This window comes from Argopecten irradians, chromosome 15 (assembly GCF_041381155.1).
Source record: "Argopecten irradians isolate NY chromosome 15, Ai_NY, whole genome shotgun sequence".
NCBI lineage: Eukaryota > Metazoa > Mollusca > Bivalvia > Pectinida > Pectinidae > Argopecten > Argopecten irradians.
Window position 1 is genome coordinate 15,973,393 of NC_091148.1, and position 21,013 is coordinate 15,994,405.

A 21,013-nucleotide genomic window follows, 5' to 3' on the forward strand; every position below is an offset into this window, starting at 1 on the left:
TGTCGTCTATAAACATTTGCTGCATATTTCATTTTTTATATATATAGAAAAATCCTAAAATTTGTTATATTGATTAATAATTTCTATCCCTGAAGAGCACATTGTTTGAATAATCATTTCTATTCCGTTTTAGATACTGCAAAAATGCTAGGTACTAAGCAGGATAAGAAACTATCACTTTTAGATTATTGTTATGGCGTGTCTCCTCATTGTGGAGTCTGGTAGATGGATTAATATGAATTATCAAGATAGAATTTGTACTTATTGTGATACCAATGATATTTGTGATGAATTCCATTATTTATTAAAGTGCCCGTTTTTGACCTTAGAAAGGAAATTATATGTTAATGAGTACTATTACACCAGACCAAATATCATAAAATTTTCACAGCTTCTGAACACAAAGAATATAAAAATAATGGCAAATATATGTAAAATTATCACAGTTATGTTTAAAAAAGTCATATAATTTGTCCTCCTTCTATGTTGCATTTCTTGACTGTTGTAAATATGTTTCTCTACACAATGTATATTGTAAAGAAACTAATAAAGTTTGAAGTTTGAAGGTGAGGGGGTAGTTCCTGAAGTCTTCCTTACTGATTTTCTGTATGATAAATATTCATATGGCAGTGATTTAAAATTATTATAGGACATTGTTTGTCTTCTAACATCAAAACACTTACGCATATTGTTTTCTTAAAAACCTTTAATAATTATTCATTAAGTTTACAATAATCACAAACATTATGACGCAACAATCTTTGGCTGGCAACTTGGTAGACCTGCAAGTAGACAAATATGAAGAAGTTTAATTCTAGTTCAAAAGCATTTAAATTAGAATCGGTCTCCACATCGGTACATAAAGGCAGAATTTTTGTCTGTTTTAAATTCATTTATCTGAAGTGAAACTAATAGGAGTCTTTAAAACAGACGTCATAGCAATATGGATTTAGTATAGATTTATTTATTTCAAAATCAACTGCGGCTTACTTACCCCTGAATGTATTAAAATGACGCTAGATGGCATAGATGTGTTTATCCAAGAATTTGGCCGGTGAAGTTGAAGAGGAACAAAAGGACAAAAAATCCGATCACTGTAAGGAAGAAAAGTTTTAAAGATAACATGGCGTAAACGTCATTGAAATCATATACTTACATATTGAATATGTCTGTTTCAAAATGCGTTCATAATAACTTTAACGTGATCAAAACAAAATCAGTCCCTGTATAAAAACAAAATATTATTCCACCATTGTAAATTATAGAGTTATCTCCCTTACGGAAGGTATCGATTATGACGTCATTGTTTTATGAGCGTAACTCTCGTTTCTTTCTCCGAAAATTAAATATGACGTTACGCTCACACAGTATCACAATCAATATATATCCGCAAGAGAAGATAACTCTTTCCAAATATGCAAATCGGAATACGGTTTCGGAATGCATTAGATAATGAGACAATTCGCAGTTTAATGATAAAATTATGATGATAAAAAATAATAAAAATGATTCAACAGAATTTTAGTCAACTAGGACATCAACACTTGAGTCAGTTATTAATAATACATATAAGAGAATAAGACAAATTATTTATTAAAATTATTTTTGCAACATATAAAAAAATATTATTAAAATAAATAAAGTTGTTCTACGTAAAACTTAACAACAAGTGTAAGTTGTTTTATAAAGAAATATAAAAGTGTGAGAATACATCCACTTTAAATTAAAGGAAGGTGATTGTGTTATTCATCCTAGCCCCCAAAACCTCATTTGCCCGTTGTAAACCCATACAGGCAGGTGACAAGCACTGATCGTAGGTCGGTTTTTTTTCTCCGGTTACTCTAACTATCCTCTATATTATTTCGGATCCTAACATGTTCTAAAATGACCATGGCGGTTAACATCAACATTCTTAAAGACAGCACACGACAAAGGTCATGCAGAATGTCTGCAAATACACGGCGTCGAATTACAAAGACAAAGAAGGGAAAATTCGGTAAAGAAAATGTTATGCAAATAAGCGAAATATTCAAATAACCGCTATGTAAATAACAATAGTCCTTTGTAAAGTCTAACCACAAGACCTCACACTCTGATTCGCTACTTGTAATCTTACACCGTTGTAAAGTATTGGCAGTAAACAGGGTATTTTCCCCCGGTTACTCTGGCTTTCGATACCTCTGATTGCTAACGTGTTCTAAGATGACCCTGATTGTTAATATGAATAATTTAAAAATAAAATACAGAAGATGTTATTAACCGGATATTCCGGCTTACTCCTCTTTGCCATAACTACATGTAGTTAGTTGAAACCGTTTTTTAATTTCAGTTAAGTACATATACAACAATATATCATAATATTAGGATTAAGCAAAAAGTAAAATATTCTTATCTTAATATGCCTCCTTATATATATAGCACTAAATAGAGAACTAGCCAGGTTTTGAATAACAAGTATTTAATTGATGCTTCTGATATGGAAAAAAACCAGAGAGGATGGGAGGAGAGGAAGAAAAAAGGATAAAAGAGGGAGAGAGGAAAAGTGAAGTCTGGGTGAAATATGGAAACGCTAAATCAATTGATACTAATTGTCAGCATGTGAAATTTAATTAACCCATAACTAGTTCTAAAAGGATTCTACAAAATAAACCCAAACCTTGATTTTAGTATTCTAAAATGGCCCTGATGGTGAAAAGTAATTTTACCGGTTTTTCTGGTTTTCGTTTAAGCCATAACGTGTCCCAAATAACTCTACAAAATAAATTTTGATTTTAGTATGTACTTACAACTACTTAGGAGTACCGCTGACCTCCTATCCTCCCTGACATTGTTGGCGACAGCATACCGAGCATACGGGTACCCTACTCCATACCCACCATACATCCCGTAACTTCCAGGATAGCCGCCATACATTCCGGGGTAGTAGGCTTGGACCAGGATAAATCCCACGACGCATGGAAAAACGATCAGAAAGATTACTTTGTTCATTTTGGTTGAATGTTATTCTAGGATAATTACGAGTGTAAATAAGGTTTGAATCTCTACAGAAATAAATTGCGAGATTGAAGTGATTAAAACGTTGCTCCTATATATAGGGTTAGGTGATTATTTACCTTTATTTTATGTGACGTAATCAGGGATACGGTCTAGGTACAGTGTACGAGTAATACAAGGAAATTTACAGGTAAATAGGCTGCAGGCGTGTATGATCTAATGTTTATTAGTGATACACAGTGCACATTTACCCTTCGATGAACCCAGCGATGCTGTCACCAGTCAAAAAAAATTGAAAGTTGAAATATTTGGCTTGTTTAATGAATTTTGATCTTTTGATGTACATTGATTTTTTTTTAAATATTTTGAAGAAAAAACCCATAAAATCTCAGAACAATCCACATTGTTTATTCAAATTCACGAATCATTGTTTATAGTACACCTTGTTATATAAACCGTTGGATGGCTTTTTAGCTATTCCCAGAAAAAACTATTTTGTAAATGAAGACATATACCACTGTAATATCGTCTTTTTTAATTGTCAGCTCTCTTGTTTAACAACACGTGAAGTGTAAAAACGAAAAAAAAAAAGAAAAGAAAAATATCGTTTGCAATGGTGTATATGTAACTTGTTTATTAAACAACTGATCCTTTTATACTGGGTATTTCACCTTACATTAAACTCCGATTACTCCCGTGATCACCGAGATTATTTATATGCCAGGTGTTGCTTACCAATTGTTTACATCAATTGATATCTCATGGACTATGTTCATGACCATTTGTCAAGTATGGAGTGGACAATAAAATAAATGATAATCTTTCCTTCGACAGACAGAATTACTATTATAAACCAAAATATTGAATGTGTTAAATCGAGTGCATGGATATAGAAAATGCTAAAGAAGTCGGTTTTGATGATATCTATTTATTATATAATATTTGTATTTAAGAATTGTTTTCACTATTTTCAATATCAATTAAGCAATTTTTTTAATTCGCAAATGGAATATCACAAAATATTTTTTCCGTATTCCGATGAAATTAAAAAGGGTCATAAATACTTTTCAAAAATCAAATGCGTATTAATGTACGATTCCGTCGATTTATCAAAAAAGGGACTATTTATTCCAAACCGATACGTAACGGCAACGTTCTATTGTGTCGTCACAATAATGTCAGTTTTACGCCATTTTCGTTTATTCTTTCATACGGATATTGGAAAAAGAATCTGCCAATTGGAAAATCAGAATTAGCATGAAAAAAACAAATCAATGAAAAAAACTTCCAATACTACATTATCAAATCTATTAACTGATGATAGAAAATAAACGAATATTAAAATATAGAACAGTGTTGTTAAAATCAAAACACGAAGTTGATTAAAAAAGTAAGCACATATCAACAAATTAAAGATATCTTCCGAACGTTCACAAAGAGATTTGAATATTTTTGTATGATAGTAAAAAAATTCATCAGCGTGAATGCGATGCTTTGAAGTCAGCTCAATACATTTTCAAGCGGTTCAAACGCTTTTATGATCCGACGAACGTAATCTTCGTCCGGTAGAAGCTCAGTGCAATTGCTCTTTATTTGCAAGCGTTCAAGTGATAAACCACCTCCCAATATAATCAGCTGACCCAAAACGGAATATCTGTTAAGGCAATAAAAATTCGGCTCCGTTATTTCCATAAATTTAACTTTTTAACATTGCATAATTAATGGTTACTGAAATATATGGCTGCACCCTTTGAGACCTTGCCTTCCGTCATATTATTGTAACACAATATTTCGCGTCTCCGTTAATGTCGACAAAAGACTTTACTGAAATTAGTACATTAGTATACGATTATTGCGTAACATTTAAATTTGCGTTCGAGCTCATTCGCAAAATTGATTACGCTCAGTAATGTTCACTAACAGTATGTTTTAACTATTTTTTTTTATTTCATCCAAATGCATTACAAGCATTTTCTGTATTTGTATATTACATAGTTATCTTCCCTTGCGGAGAACATGACGTTAATTGCGCACACAAAATAATGACGTAACAATAGATACCTTCTCGGAAATATTCATATATATTTTCCGAGTTTATAAAATCACTTTCCATATCATTTATTATAATGAATATAATATGGGAGACAAAGATCCCCCTTGTTAATAAACCGACATGCAAATCGACCATGGCGGAAAGTTTACTATTTTGTTTCACGCATGAACGTACATTATCATATTTATCATAAATTGATGAAATTACATTAAGTAATCGTCCTCCACAGTGTAAACAAACGTAGATGTAAATAAATGTGACATAACGGAGTTCAGATCAGGTGAAGAAAGGTTTACGACCAGGATTACGTGACCCCAGGCAAAATTAATTACAACTGTCCGACGACATTTAGTCGGTCCAGGAAAATAATCAAATAAACACATGTAATCAGTGATCATAATACAAACTATATAAGCTGAGTAGCTCAGTTCATTAACAGTCTCTTCTTTGGCTCAAATTAAAATTCCACTTCCTGAAGTTTTGCTCTGGTCAAAAGATCATGATGAACAATAGACTGCTGTTGATTTTTGTTCCCTGTGTGATTGTATTTGTCATCATACAATCAAGTTTTGGCCAGTATGGTTATTCTGGATATGGTTACCCTGGATTCGGTTACCCTGGTTACGGCTATGGGTACGGAGGATATGGTGCTAACTATGGTCTTACTGGAAACACAAGGAATGGCTTCGGAGCATTTGGAGGCAGTAAGTATAACAGAGTAATCTAAAGACATCTCTGTACACCAATTTATTTAGGCATGCGATTAGAATTTTGCGTATTTGGCGGGAAATAAGAAAGCGGGAATATCAAAGGCTGTAAAAATGTTCTAATCACAGACATAGTAGAACCGCTCCGTTAGACTCAAAATCGTGAAGTGTGCGTAGTAAGTCGCCGTGGAAAAGGTCGGTAGGATATGAAACGCGAAAATACGTCGCCACAAAAAGAAATTGGTTTGCAGTAATTTGTCGGAATCATCTAATTAAAAAAATGGTTGACAGTTTACATAATGTACTGAAAATCTTACATATTAAAATTGAACTGTTATTTAAGCAATTTTCCAGTTGAAAATTATTTGATTATTAGTTAGGAAAACAATTAACACTTTTGTTTATACATTGATGGCTATGCGTTAGATTTCCAATTTCTTCATATGATTTTACGATGAAAATACCTGATTCTTATGTTGAATAATTTTATCTAATGTAAATACCTGATCTAATTGTTTTATTTGCAGTTTTAGGATTTTTCTTACTGTACTTCTTGTTCAACGGAACTGGACGGGTTGCTGGATGAACGGAAATGACGTCATATATTAAAACAAATGATGACCACACAGGTATTTTTGTCCTTTTTTAGTCGTGTTTATAATGTGATAAAGTAAACATTTTTCGAGCTTCCTTCGTAATTTCGTAATTTTCCAAAAAAGTAAAAAGCATTTATCTTTAGACGTTAATTGTTGTTTACCAAATTATTTTCATCTTATATTTGACAAATTTATGTTTCTTTATTTGCAGGTCGATCCATCAACATGCACAAGACTTGTCTTATAAAATAACATTAACATGGGTGCTGTTTTAGATAATAAAATGATATTATGGTATATATATGTTTTGGTATGATTTTTTTTAATAATTATCTATTACCTTTGTCTATCCCTTGGTTATTTCACCTGTGTAATTACTATCAGATATCTTTATTCATTTACTTACCTGCGAAAACCGAAATTATGACGGTATTATAGTAGAACTTCACAAACTGTCAAGACATTTAAGCATTGGTATTACTAAATTTCAATTTAATCGAAGTTATTATTTTTATATAATCCGATTGAATTAAAAAAAAACAAAAAACAAAAAAAAAACAACCTCGATACATTTATTTTTTTGTAGAATCGTTTACAAATTAAATACATTTCCATATACGAATTCACTGATTTCAATGGATTAATTTTCCAAATCATTACGCAATGTCATAATCTCTATTGGGACGTCACGATAACGTCGGATTTTGCTTCATTCTCGGATTTTTTATAGTGTTATGAAAACAAATGCCAATCAGAAAGTCAAATTTAGTAACAAAGAAATTATGTGTTCATTGAAATCTTATCATACATATGTACCTAATTTGCCTCTTAAAACCAAGCTTGAATATAGTTTTCATTTCATACACGCCAAACTGTGACTGTTTCACTTTGTAAAGAAGGAATATTGATCTATCAAAAAGTACTAATATTTTACTACGATCAACATTTTATTTTCAAATGCTTAATAATTCAGGCGAATTAGAATTGATTTCCATTATTGTTTCAAAGATATGTTTTGAAAAAATGATCCTAAATTTATTTTTATCAGATCTAAAACAAATGTACCTGGATTCTAGAGAGAACAAATATGTCTGATACACAAAACATGGATTACTAAAAAAGTTTGAAAAAAGTCAGTTATCATGTTTTAAAGATAAAGATGGGCTTGTGGAGGGAAAGTTCTCTTCTACAATGTTGCGGAAAATTATGGAAACATTTTTCTTTCATACCTACACGTGTAATACTGGCTGGTCTAGGGCAAAACACTCATGTCGCCTGAGGCTGTATTGCATGACTACCCATGCAATAAAGCCTCGTGACGTCACGGCGTCAACAAAATCTCTATTTCCTCGGTAAAATTTCAACATTTTTTTTTCACAAAATTGACTGGTTTTACTATAAAAGATGCAAGCAACGGAATTTGTGTTGAAAATATCACGATATTTTAAATGTATGGGAAATTGACTTCCAGTTGTGGATTTTCTTCGAATTTATTTCAAAAATGGCGGGATATTATAGTTGATAAAATTGCAAAAATAAAGCGCCGAGGTATTTGAAAGAGTCTTATGAAAGAGTCTTATAATCTAAAACGTACTTCCATGATCAAAAAGTGTTAGAATAATTGTTTATTTATTTACGAGAACATAAGAGGAAGTTTGTACAGTTGAAATAGGTTTACATCCTATTTGCTATCATTTGAATCGTTTATACTTATGGTTAAAGATTTAACACCATCCAGTACAGCTGACACTTAACATACTAGCACACAAAGTTCAAACCTTTCAACTTTCATGAAACAGTAGTAATACCATTATTTATATATTCGGTCTTAAAGGTGATCTGAGTCTGTAATTGGCAGACAAATTAACAATAGTGGTAATACGATATATTTCATAAGTACGTACTTTACACCAAACCCACATTTTGAAAGTTTTAAATGTTTCATTTGCTAAAGTCGATTTTGTGCAATATTTTTAATAACATTAAAATGATATTCATTATCTAAAGTCATACTATGATGTATAAAATCAACATTTTTATCAATTTTAATGGAGAGGACGTTTGCAAGTTAACTTGTGTCCTTTGCTAATTATAACAATAAGACATGTTTGAATTAAAACCGTATTCCTGAAAGGAGCGTGTAAAGGTGTAAATATTTCACGAGTGCAATTATCAATAAAAAATCATGTTCACTTTCGCTGGTAGAAAAACATATATCATACATAAAAGTAAAAAATAACTTAAAATAAATTTACTTAAAAGTAGAATAATTAATAGCATTAATAACCAAATAAAATAAACCTATTTGTAGAGGTGAAATAAAACAAGATATGTAACATAATAGCAATGCATGTAAAGAGGGAAATTAAAAATAAATAAAGTAAAAACAAAGAAACCTCACGAAATAAGAAAGAGCGAAACATATAACAATCAAGAAATTAAAAGAAACCAAAAATTGAACGAAGCAGTAAAGTCTAATAATAAAAAAGTTTAAATACAAAACAAAATCTTACATGGTCAGCAAAGAAAAAGGAAAAACCTCAAAAGTAATAATAAAAAAAACATGGTTATAATGCCACCATGTCACCAAAAAATGTCAAGGCAGTCTGCCCCTTTATCAACACATACATCATAAAAATGTGGTCACATGATGTAGAGTTAACAGTTAACAATTAAAAAGATACACGAAAACAAAGGAAACCAATATAAAGATTGAAAACTAAACCCGTCGGCGAGAGGTAGGCCGGAGGCCAAAGACGGAATCTAGCCGATTACCCTATGATCTTCGAAAGACCGCGATGAATACAACAGTTGAAATGTCCCATATTCATAATTTGATATATTGACAAATGTTAAGATAACATTTTAAACTTATATGTGCCGTACTTTCCATACTCACGAATCAAGAAATGCTTTTAATAGGCTATTCACCTCAAAATGTTACCAATATTTGAGAGTTACAATACTTACAACACATAGGTTTTGATTTTTATCTTTACATGTACGAATAAGAGCTGAAATAATTTTTGACATTACTACCAAACGGCATTTTATCAGTGTAGTAAAATGAGTATATACGGTCAGACCTTGAACCCAAGTTGTGTCTACAATTTCAATTCATACTAGTGTTATTAATAATTGTAAAGATATTTTTTTAATATTTAAATATACATAAGGCATTAAACTAATTATTCTACAGTGCGTAAATTGTGTTTTGTTACTGTAATGATTCCTCATTTCCGACTTGTTTTTTTTCTTCAGTAATCTATTGAAAACTTTGATGAAAAATTGAAAAGTTTTGATGAATTCAGATGTGAAATTAATTTAAATGGACAGACAAACATTTATGATGCCTCATTAACATTAGTTACTACACTGAATTAATGCACTGTAAACATTCTTGTTTTTATTCCTTATATATGTTTAGACAGAAATATACCTATAATCCCTTTACAATTACTAATGATAATGTAAAAATGTGAAATGAAATTGTAGGCCTCAACCTGTCATCCTAATCTGACTATATGTATTCATTTCACAGCACTGTAAAAAAAAAGTTATGCATTTTGACGGTACCGCTTAAATTATTTTGAGTTCTTATTTTTACTTAAAAATTAAAACATATGCATTGTAAGTAATGTTGATAACATTTTGTTGGTAGATTACATAATAAAAGCTCTTTTATTGATTAGTATCGCATCTTACTTTTACTTTAATTATACAAACAACTACGCGGTAATTAGGAGGATGGCGGGCGCAAAAAGGCATCCGCATTTTGAAAATTAACATGAAATATATCAATTAAAAGTTATTGAGGATGTTATGATAAGTGTGGTAATTACGGTTTGTTATTTATAAATCATTTGATAATCTACAAGATCATCTCTCATTTTACTTTTAAAATTAAAATCCGTTTCGGATAAGTTTAATATATGATGTGTTGGCTAGGTAGGAATTATACATGTGTTGCCGTAAAGTAACTTTATTGAAACGCAATATCAGTAATTATGGAGCGAAAATGGCGGCGCACTTACCGTAACGAAATCGATGTCGATATTGAACTCATACTGAACCGGATATTTGGAATTACTTAACCTTCACGTATTACAACATTGGTAACATGATAGATCTATGTGGTAAGCGTAGATAAATGGGGTAGTGATTGACCGGCTATCGGGTAGTTAGTGGTAATGGACCGTGACGTACCTGTATCGGGTAGTTAGTGGTAGTGAACCGTGACATACCTGATGTACTATGTCCTGAAGGGTTCTATCCATCATATCATAAGTACAGCGTATTCAATCAGCTCAAGTGATTCATCAACATTTATTCAATTGTCAACTGGATTATAGGGAAAGCTGATAGCAAGCAAAATAACGTCTACGGTTCGTTATTAATATTATGGAGTATTATTTTATGTGGAACAGAAAAATAAACTTCTACTTCCGAACAAAAATGATTTTTTAATTTCGAACAGAATAAACATTTTCACTTCCGAACAGAAATAACATTTTTACTTCCGAATGGAATAAATATTTCCACTTCCGAACAGAATTACCATTTTACTTCCGAACAGAAATAATACTTTTGCTTCCGAACAGAATTAACGTTGTACTTCCGAACAGAAATAACATTGTATTTCCGAACAGAAAAAAAATTGAACAGAAAAAAACCCAATTTATTTTCGAACATAAATGACATTTAACTTCCCAAACTTTTCTATAAAAGCTGCCACATTTGGGGCCCTGGGGTCAGCCTTCTTACGAGCAAATCAAAATCTTCACGCAGGGGGGCTCTCAATCATTATATATCATTTATATATATATCCATAATCGCTTACTCAATTACGACTGACGGAAAATACTAATTGATAAAGGTATATAGAGAGAAATTAAAATTATGAAAGGAAAAAATTCAAATACTTATATTGTCTTTGTTTCCATATTAAATCTGACTTTCTGATTGTTTAGTTCTTTTTTCCATTCAATTATGAAAACATTCAAGAATGGGGCGAATCTAACGATAAAGTGAGGTAACAATGACGTTGCGTGGTTGGTTTGAAAAAAATCCTTCAAACATAAATAGAATCATACAAAAAATGTATTTCATTGTATCAAATATTCTCTATAAATCATCACCAGAACAATTTCGGTCACTACGTTTTTTAATTACATCGTGTTATGAAATAATTCTGTTTGAAAACTTTCTTGAGAATTCGTTACATGGATTCACAGTTTGCAAACATTTATCCCCTATGAAATTCAAAATAGTAATATTGATATTGACATTAATGTAAGTATATTATAGAATTGAAATATATAATCAAATTATCTCTTTAACACATTTTTAATTGATTTTCAGGGTTTGCTCTGTATGTCATTATTCTTTTCTTTTTCAAAAATGATGTATATAATTTAGATAGTATATGTAAAATTTTCTAATTTTGAAGAATCCTTATATTGAAAATGTTTATTACAGTTTATGCATGCTCCACATAAATCTCAATAATAATTGAAAATCGCCATCTTATATAAGATGACGGTTAATAAAGATAATCCATGTTAACATAAAAATAACACGAACGTCATTCAATGATGACATACAAAATAATGGAATGGTCACATTATAATGATTAGGACTTCATATTCAATCGACACATATATGGCGACACTGATAATGACCGTTTCAATAAACATGGTTACAATACCAGTTCTCTTTCAAATAGATAGAGAACAATAAGAATAATAAAAAAAACATTGCAAAATATCTTCCCTATTGTGGGGATTCGTCAAATTATATTTACTTAAATGAAATGACCATTAGTAGTTATTTCATTATTATTTCATATCAGATATATCATAATTTACTTGAATATAGGTGTATGTTAAGGAGATATGACACATAGGACCGAGTTGATGTTTGTGTTGTTTTTCCATAATATTAAACAATCTATTCAAGTTAATCTTTATAATCCAACCATTTTGTCTGTTATTTGACTTTTATTGACATTCTTTTCTGTTAGAAATTATTACACTGTGGAATCAACCAATCAAATGCGACGTTATAAACAGCGATGACCTTTTTTCACATTATGGCTGATTATAGATTATTTTAAGCTAGTACAAGCAGATCAAAAATATATATTTTAATTAAATATATAAATACTTTTTAATGTTATGGAGGTTTAACTAAACAATCAGAGTTTGCTTTAAATTTATCATTAAGCGCTGCTTGTAGCGAAGGCACTCAACTTTTTTTGTTTTTTGTTTTGTTTTATATCTCATAACATAAAACGTATATCCATACAATTGAATGATATCATGTAAAATTCAATTTCTCGGTTACGTTATAAGGGCGATGCCATACATTTCGTTACAAGGATGATCCCATTAACCCAACAACAAAGCCAATGTAAATGCTTGACACACGCGAAATTGGATTAATACTACATTTAACATTATCGTTTTCAAATTTCAATTTTATTTTTATTGATACAATAAATCATGTTCGAATGTGTTTGAAATATTGATAAATATTTTATATGATGCTATACATCGTGTTAAAATAAATATATTTAAAGTATAGATACTTCTCTTACAGGATGATATAGACCATATCAAAATAAATACATTGGAAATATATGGGTCAAGGAAGTAATATCAACAGTTATTTTCTATATAACAATGGATCCTTACAGACATATGTCTGTAGGATACGAATTACTTAAAGTAGTAAATATAGGGCAAAGAAGTAATTCTAACAGTGTGGACAAAAGATTGTCGAATTTTCGATGCGATCTGCCCTTTATAAGACACAAAAAGAATAAATAAAATAACATGTTAAGGACGGTCACAGACGTACACAAAAACATAAACCATGATCACATACAGAAAAAACCTGATAAACTTAAGGGACAATATCTATGCGTATTGTCTGAAATATCGCCGAAGTCTTATTTATCTATAGAAAGGCATATCAAAATGGTTTGTAGTTAAAATTAGTTTTAAATTTGAAATTATTTACATTGGAAATATATATACATATTTCAGTACCAAAATTTTGGCATTCCTTGTAATGTACTCTTGTTTATAGTTCATGACAGCATGTATTTGATAAATAGATTAATATTCTATATCATACTGTGAACTATGTTGAAATAAATATTTTTGAAATATAGATACATATTTCAGTGACAAATATTTTGGCAATCCTTGTAGTTTGTTTTTTGTTTTGTGTATTACACTTGTAGATGAAAAGAACCGAATTTCACAGATTTTAAAACACATAACGTAATGGTAACAAGTAAAAGTTTGTATTTATATCAAAATATATCAATAATATGTATATGAAAGCTTTAAAACACTAAAAAATACTAATATAAATGAGACGGCGTATAAATGATTATGAATCCCATTTTTTAAGCTTTGTACAATTTTACATGCTTATTATGTAAAAACACAATTATCGTACTGTAATTAGTACATTTTTTATTTATACATATATGCTACTCCTGTATGGGCATCCCCTTGAGAATACGTTTCAATACTTTTTAGAATATCTTCTCATCCTACATTTTAATACATGAGATAAAATATTGAACTTAACTTAGAAAAGTTTGTTTGGAAATGTATGGTTGGCTGAAGACATTTATTCGTAATATCTTAAACTGTTGGCAAAATTTTATAAGATTAAAGCGTAGAATTTCATAAGTACAAATTGTAAAGAGATGAAACATGTGTATGTTAATTTGTACTTTGTATTGGTAACGCTGTAAATGTGTAAATATCTATTTATATATACTAAGACAAGGCTTTGACAATTTGTTTCTGCCTAATCCCATGTTGTTTCTATTTTCACCAATAATTATGTTTAAGTCATATTTTATTTTTGGACTGATTTTTAGTATAGCAAACTCATTAATTTATTGAGATATTATTCAGCCATTTTGTTTCAATATTTATATAAATTTACTTTTATTATTATTTATTAACTATCTAAAATTTCTTATTCGTTTTTACTGATTACATTTACTGGGAATTACCTGTTATTTTCGAAGTGATCTTTTCTCAGGATCCCGCGTGACATTGTGGTATAATGAGAAATGGTTGGATGCTTATGATTAAAAATAAAATGGTTATTTTCATTTTTTCGGTAGAAATAAAAGATTGAAGTTTAATAATATCTATCTTCACAAATTCAGCAATCATGTTTATCGAGAAGGATGTATCTCGGTACATACACACGGATGTGCTTTCCGTTCGTTAAAACTTTGTGTAAGATTATCCATTACCTAACGCCCGCGAGCGCTACCCGCATAGATATTCTTACGCAATCACCCAAACTAACGCAATATTTCATAAATAGAAATCCCTATATAAGCCCGAGATGCCCAATGCAAAATCAATTTCTCGAGTCTCAAACTAGCAAATAGTTTACCGAGGAATTCAATTTTGCGAAGTCACTAAGAAGTTCGGCAAGATGAACAAGATTCTGTTTCTCGCTCTTTTCGCCGCCATTATTGGTTTCATCACCGCCCAGTATTATGGACAAGGATCCGCTCTCCCTTACGGAGGCTACTATGCCGGATATGCTTACCAATCCCGCCAAAACAACAAAAATGACCTCCTAGTGTTTGGATGTAAGTAGTTTATGTTATCAATTTAACATAATTTTATTCAGTGAAGACATTAGACTGGCCAAAAGTCTCTAGAATATCGAAAAAAAACTAAAAGTTAGCTTGAATATTTTTTTGTCTCTAACACATGTCTGATTAAGTTTGAAACCAGGGGAGATAATGTAGTAAAGAAATCAAAAACTTAGGGTCTGGTGGCAAGTCTGTGAAGATATGTGCGTTAACAAGTACATTTCAACATAAACATAACGATAGGGAAACAAATATTAGTTTTCTGACGCATGTAGTATTCAGTAAAATTTAGTTTCGTTATAACGTCCACTGGATTTTGCATTGATTCATCGAAAGACAGCGTCGATATGTATGTACTTAATTTTGACAAACAAATGAAATTAATCTTTATCAAATTTTGGAAATTTTGAGAATAATTTGTTTCCGTAATGCAGATAAAGGTAGTTTGCGATAATATATTCTCGCAAGAGGTCATTTCTTGTTATATATCGTGTATTTGGTGATTCTTGCAATTTGAGCTAAACGGAGAATAGCGTGTTAGCTTTTAAGTATATGGGTATATATATAATTTACCCATTACAACTTTTCGCGGATAACATTTTTATGACCATAGCAGTGTACCACGAAGCAACGTAAATATCGTCCCACAAAGATAACTAATTATGAGGTATTCATACTAGCATATTTCCTGGCATTGAGGATTTTTTGTCAAGATTTCGTTATATCTAAGTAATAGTACAGTGTATGTGATTAATATATATCTAGAATAGAATAGACTAGAATTCAAGAAGAATATTTGCCTAATTTTTTGGTGACAACTGGCAATGACACGTTTATTAGCAAATAAAACGAACTGGTGCGTGATTTTTGATGTATGGTGTTACAGTGCAATCATTCTTTTATTTTACAGTATTCTTCTTCGCCTTCCTCCTTCTGTCCAACATCACCGGATCTTTCACTGGTTAACGAACTTGTATCAAACTAACAGCAATGACATAACAGGTAATTTGCAATTTTATTGTTTTGTCTTTACCGACGGATGTATGTCCATGACGATTTCAGATTATAAGAATTCTTATATTTCCTCGATATTTCGTCCTTCTATATAACACACAAATGTAGACATTTTGAGAAATGACAGATCTGTTAGAATGATAATATTTTTCTGCTTTCGAATTGATATCAATTTATAAGCTTCCAATATCTCACTATAGAAATAAATCTTGGCTTCAACTGTCATTGATGAAAAAAAAATACATATGGATTCTTTTTAATTACAATTTTATATTTACTTTTGTTTCTTTGTATTTTCAGGGGTCAATTCAGCCAAAGATTTTCTCGCGCACAATTCTATTTATTTTCGTTTTTGCTTGTTATAAAAAGAATAAATAAAAGCACAACGTTTAAAACAATTTGTTTGGAATTTTATTATCAAATTGAGCGTTGGGATACTATGACCATAGTCCTTGTTTGAATCTATGAGGATGCATCCAATGAGCAGTGTTAAAAGTAAGCAAACATATAATATTGACATTTTATATATCAATATAAACATTATGTAATGTTACCCGTTACTCAAGGGCTAAGGTCTTCATACGACCACACATTACATAATCATATCACTTTACGCAATGTTTACAAGGAAGTGTTACTTTAAACGAAACCCGAGCTAGTCTAAAACTCCATATACATATGTACTAGCATATCCAGCAAATCACCTCCAGTTCTGCAAAGTATCTGGTAGTTCAGAGAGATGAGTAAGGTTTTAATTACCATTTTGTTGGTGACAATTGTTGGGTTTATCACTGCCCAGTATTACGCTAACTACCCTGGAACCCAGGCTTCTAATGGAGGCAGCAGAGGTGCTGGATCTATTGTACGAGCTGTTGATGTGAGGGAAGATGTACTTATCGGAGGATGTAAGTATACTTTTGTCGACAACACTTTCTAATCTACTGTTAGCAAACTTTTCTTTCACGTGCTATTTATTTTCGCGAGTTTTGCGATCTAGGTAAAGTTTTTCTTCGCGTATTGATGTCATCCAAAAGTATTGCACCATTAAATTCAAAGATATCTCTATTCAATTTCAAATCTGTGAAACTTAATCTCCGCGAAATTGTTTTGAAAGAGAAATCGCGAAAATAAGCAGCCGCGAAATAACGTTGGTTTACAGTACTCTAAAAGCAGGAGAAAAACATCTACCTGCAGTAGATGTACGGCAAAGGCCTCGTGCGGGGTTCGAACGTGGATCTCTAAGGTGAAGAGCTAGTGGCAATGTGTCAGGATACTAAAACCGCCTTGGTATCTGTAGTGTAAAGCGTCTTGTTATCAATTATCTTGTGTGTTTTATTCGTATCTTTTTAAGAATATTAAGTAGCTCTTCTAAATAACTACACAGAGAAGTTGTTTACATTTTTGGTTCAAATTCAGAAAACTATCCGTTTTAAACCCAACAATACAAATGTTAAACCATAATACATTATTCGAATATGAAAGATTTATCTATAAAAAGTAATTGACATAGGAACATTACTCTTACTATTATTCTCTCACACCTTCAGGTGTTATACTTGCTGGTCTCGAGTAATACACTCATATCGCCTGAGGCTGTATTGCACGGCGATCCATAAAATGCAGTCTCATGACGTCACAGTGTTATCAAAATTACTATTTTTCGGTAAAATTTTAACATTATTTTCAGAATCTAGGCTGGATTTACTCTAAAAGATGCAAACAACAGGATTTACGTTGAAAATATCACGCAATTATGATGGATGGGGAATTGACTTTCAGCTGCGTTTTTCGAATATTTTTCAAAATAGTGAATACTCATAGTAGTAAAAATGCAATAAATAGTCGAGATATGAGAGAAAAATACTCTTTCATATTTTGTTATGAACGATAGGAATAGTCTACCCATGGGATCACAAAAAAACCTCGGCAGGCCCGGGATTTTACAACATTTTGTGACCTTCGGGTAGAATATCCCTATCCTTCCTATCTAAATGAAATAGTCTCATAGAATGGCATATAAAATGTATACTGTAAAGCCACTCTTTTCGCGGCACTATAAGTTCGCGATGTTATGTCTGTCAACTTTTCACGGAGACTCTATTTCACGATTAACTTTTATATGGTTCATAGTATATTTGAGGCAATTAATCTTGATGGTTTCCATTTTCTAACGGAATACGCAAATTTATTCACGAGCGAAACTTATTCGGTTTACAGAATAATGTTAAATATGTGCAGCAAAACTAATAGACAAAACGTGCTTTTACATGAAATCTGATATTAAATCATACAGAAAAAAAATAATTTATTACATTGTATTAAAATATCGATATATCGATTTCATACTGAAGAGCTTTATTATCTTAATTTTAATGTAATTATTCCGTCTTTGTTGCATATTACAGCGTTAGCTCTATTGTGTCTAGGTATCAATTGTTACGTCATTATTTTGGGAGCGCAATTCATGTCGTTTTATCACTAAAGTATGACGTGACGTTCGGAAAAACATAACGTCACAATCAATACCTACCCGCAAAGGCAGATGATTCTGTGATATGGAAATACAAAGTATATTATGAAACATTTAATCACGCGTTCATTGTCATAGAGAGTCGATATATTTTCAAATATTTGCAATTTTTAAAATACCGGTTTCGTCGTCATTAACTACACTGTCTTTATTCATAAATCACTTCGTGAATATGCATAAGAAAACCATCAGGGGAAATCAAATGTTTTTTTTTTTTACAAATAAAAATTGCTGACACCGTTGTTGATATCTTTTCTTAAATTATCATTTTTAGTTTTTAAACGCAAATCAATAATGATGATAAATGATAAAAAATGAAATAGAAATACAAAAAAATACATTTATAGATAAATGAAAATAAATAAATAAATCAATAAGAAATAATTATGCGTATAATGCGAGGTTATTTTCTGAATTATAAAAGGTTACATATATTTATCATTACAGTGTTCCTGTTCGGCTTCCTTCTTCTCTCCAACTTCAATACGTCTATCATAGGATGAAAAACAAATATTGGCACATGGATAATTATTCGGGTAAATTTATCATATATATATATAATTATTGTTTTTCCTTTGGTTTGAAAATATTAACGTTAAATTATTATATATCCGTTTCTTCCTAAAACTGTATATTAAATTAATCATTTTAAATGGGACTATTTTACATACCACGTGATTCCTGATAATTTTTTCTATTAGTGATAGAGTGACGTTTAAAGAAGATATCTCGCTCTAACGTCATTTTAGCGGGATTATTTCGAAGAATTATGTTCCATCACCACTGGAGATAGTAGTCCCGCAAAAACGTTATCGGGTATCACGTGGTACATGAAATAGTTTAATGACTGAACATCTCAGAAATTCAGGTTCTAAGGTTCTAAACACTATCATTTAAACAATGACATGTGCTTCTTTACATGATATATATATTTTCTTATCTTTGTTTATGATTTAACGATAATTATACACTATTCCGTTTTTGTTGTTATGTTTTCCATAAATGCTGTATCACTATCCTTATCTAGAAGAAAAAGCAACGTTATTATTTTTCTATTTTTAAAGTGAATAGTCGGGCAAAGGAAGGCTAAAGTCGGTAAAAACAGTGTGAATATATCCAGTATAATTTCTTATAACATAGACAAATAAAACCTCCTGTCAAAATTGCTCTTCATGCGAAGAAATTAACTTTTATAGTAGGAATCCTAAAACGTCCTTCCGGCTGGCTATGTCCGATATTACATTTCCACGCAGCCTCGCTTTCAAAAAGTTAGGCGAAGTTATCATTAGTTATCTGTGCTAAATTTACACGAGGCATTTCAATTATTTCAATGGTCGAAATCGGACAATGTAAGGAGAACTTGAACTTGATTTAATATAAAAGGATTTGATTTTCGGAAGGTCAATGAACGCATTGAGACTTTTTTTCTTGCCCGACTATTTCTTAATTTTTTTTTCTTTTGTAATATCAAAAGACGATATGATGATGGATATTACTTTTTTATTCCAGGAAAAATTCCATTGGTCTATTCTGCTTTCGATTGTTATGAAGTTTAAATAAAGGGACATTTTAAAAGCTACACGTTTATTAATTTATTTATCTGAAAAAGGAGCGCTTGTAATTTTCTTTACAGTTTTTATATATAATGTAAATGTATGCTGTACATGTCATTTAGTAAAGGAGGAATGTCCATTTAGGCCTTCTGGTGGCCATGACCGATAAGCATTTTTTTTGTTTAAAGATACCCTGGGGTAAGGACTATAAGACTCTTTCATATGTGGATTTGAAAGATAGGGATAGTTCTACCCGCGGGTCACAAAATGTAGTAAAACCTGAGACTTGCCGAGGGTTTTGCAACATTTTGTGATCCCGAGGTAGAATATCCCTATCCTTCATATCAACTTATGAAAGAATATTTTTCTTTCATGCCTCGACGTTTTATTGCAATTTTACAACTATAATATCCCGCCATTTTGAAATAAATTCGAAGAAATCCACCACTGGAAGTCAATTTTCCATGCAAGAAAAATTTCGAGATACTTTCAACATTAATTCCGTTGTTTGCATCTATTATAGTAAAACCAGTCATATTTGGGAAAAAAAAAATGTTTTACCAAGGAAATAGAGATTATGTTGATGCCGTGACGTCACGAGGCTTTATTGCATGGGTAGCCATGCAATACAGCCTCAGGCGACATGAGTGTATTGCCCTGCACCAGCCAGTATTAAACGTGTAAGTATGAAAAAAAATATGATATGATATATGATTAAGGTCAGGTCGGAGTTCCTCTGAAGTTAAACAGGAGGGTCAATTTTCTGTTTGGTCCAGTTCACCAAATAATATCTTGTCATGATTTTTCATGAATCACTTTCTATTGAGATGTTATTTTTTTAGAAATAATTATAAAGTGACATGATTTTTTAATATGCTTATCGGTCATGACCACCAGAGGACTAAAATTGACATTCCTCCTT

General features: G+C 31.1%; 3 long non-coding RNA genes across 3 annotated transcripts; all 3 read left to right on the forward strand.

Annotated features, from left to right (window-relative positions):
- Nucleotides 1–2,994: 2,994 nt before the first annotated feature.
- Nucleotides 2,995–6,649, forward strand: LOC138308993 (uncharacterized). The gene is made up of 2 exons (XR_011206177.1): nucleotides 2,995–5,751; nucleotides 6,282–6,649. It is a non-coding gene; the product is annotated as an uncharacterized lncRNA (long non-coding RNA).
- Nucleotides 6,650–14,744: 8,095 nt separating this feature from the next.
- Nucleotides 14,745–16,406, forward strand: LOC138309853 (uncharacterized). Its single transcript, XR_011206335.1, has 3 exons — nucleotides 14,745–14,988; nucleotides 15,905–15,996; nucleotides 16,309–16,406. It is a non-coding gene; the product is annotated as an uncharacterized lncRNA (long non-coding RNA).
- Nucleotides 16,407–16,688: 282 nt separating this feature from the next.
- Nucleotides 16,689–20,312, forward strand: LOC138308475 (uncharacterized). The gene is made up of 3 exons (XR_011206138.1): nucleotides 16,689–16,913; nucleotides 18,986–19,074; nucleotides 20,048–20,312. It is a non-coding gene; the product is annotated as an uncharacterized lncRNA (long non-coding RNA).
- Nucleotides 20,313–21,013: the final 701 nt, after the last annotated feature.